Raw genomic sequence first — 1,468 nt, 5'->3', positions numbered from 1 at the left:
GCAAAAAAGTAAATCATGTAATAATTCTGAGACTTTTGGGTTTGTCACAACTGAGAAATATTGCTGACGGTGTATGGTCCTCAAGTGTGAAAATGTTGCTTGTGAATTGCTTGCATCCAAAATATACACACAGCATTAAGGGCTGGTTTGTATCTTTCATCTTTTCCAATCCTCTTTCCTTCTCAAGGTGTCCAAGTCACACAGAGCCACGGAATCTCAGAGGGATCTGAGAATTCCTCCTCCTGGGACTCTCAGAGGATCCAGAAGTGCAGCCGGTCCTCGCTTTGCTGTCCCTGTCCCTGTCCATGTATCTGGTCATGGTGCTGAGGAACCTGCTCAGCATCCTGGCTGTCTGCTCTGACTCCCACCTCCACACCCCCATGTACTCCTTCCTCTCCAACCTGTGCTGGGCTGACATGGGTTTCACCTCCGCCACAGTTCCCAAGATGATTGTGGACATGCAGTCGCATAGCAGAGTCATCTCTCACGCGGGCTGCCTGACACGGATGTCTTTCTTGGTCCTTTTTGCAGGTGTAGAAGACATGCTCCTGCCTGTGATGGCCTGTGACTGCTTTGCAGCCATCTGTCGCCCTCTGCACTACCCAGTCATCCTGAATCCTCCCTCTGTGTCTTCTTCGTTTTGGTGTCCTTTTTCCTTAGCCTGTTGGACTCCCAGCTGCACAGTTGGATTGTGTTACAATTCACCATCGTCAAGAATGTGGAAATCTCTAATTTTGTCTGTGACCCCCCTCAACTTCTCAAACTTGCCTGTTCTGACAGCGTCATCAATAGCATATTCATAGATTTCGATAGTACTATGTTTGGTTTTCTTCCCATTTCAGGGATCCTTTTGTCTTACTATAAAATTGTCCCCTCCATTCTAAGGATTTCATCGTCAGATGGGAAGTATAAAGCCTTCTCCACCTGTGGCTCTCACCTAGCAGTTGTTTGCCGATTTGATGGAACAGGCATTGGCATGTACCTGACTTCAGCTGTGTCACCACCCCCCAGGAATGGTGTGGTGGCGTCAGTGATGTATGCTGTGCTCACCCCCATGTTGAACCTTTTCATCTACAGCCTGAGAAACAGGGACATACAAAGTGCCCTGTGGAGGCTGCGCAGCAGAACAGTCGAATCTCATGACCTGTTCCTTCCTTGTTCTTGTGTGGGTGAGAAAGGGCAACCACATTCAATCTCTACATCTGCAAATCCTGCCCCTTAGTCACATTATTTTTGTGGCTTGATGGCTTTTATTCCTTTCCGCATTTCCTTTGTGAATATTGCTTTCTTCGTTACGCCCTTAACTGGAATGGGTGAGTATTCTGGGATCCTTTGTTTAGCAGAAACCTCATGACAGAATCCTCTATACCTAGGCAGCCTCCTTTAGTTTCTGAGCAATAACCCTGTCATCCAGGTGGAATCACAACCATCTTTTTATATACACGAAGTCCTCACTTCATTTTGGAAT

At 47.0% G+C, this 1,468-nt stretch overlaps 1 pseudogene; it reads left to right on the top strand.

The window, feature by feature from the left end:
• Positions 1–290: 290 nt before the first annotated feature.
• Positions 291–1,222, top strand: LOC100440969 (olfactory receptor 7E24-like; annotated as a pseudogene).
• Positions 1,223–1,468: the final 246 nt, after the last annotated feature.

Source organism: Pongo abelii, chromosome 8 (assembly GCF_028885655.2).
Source record: "Pongo abelii isolate AG06213 chromosome 8, NHGRI_mPonAbe1-v2.0_pri, whole genome shotgun sequence".
Lineage (NCBI taxonomy): Eukaryota > Metazoa > Chordata > Mammalia > Primates > Hominidae > Pongo > Pongo abelii.
This window is presented reverse-complemented; position numbering and strand designations above follow the sequence as displayed.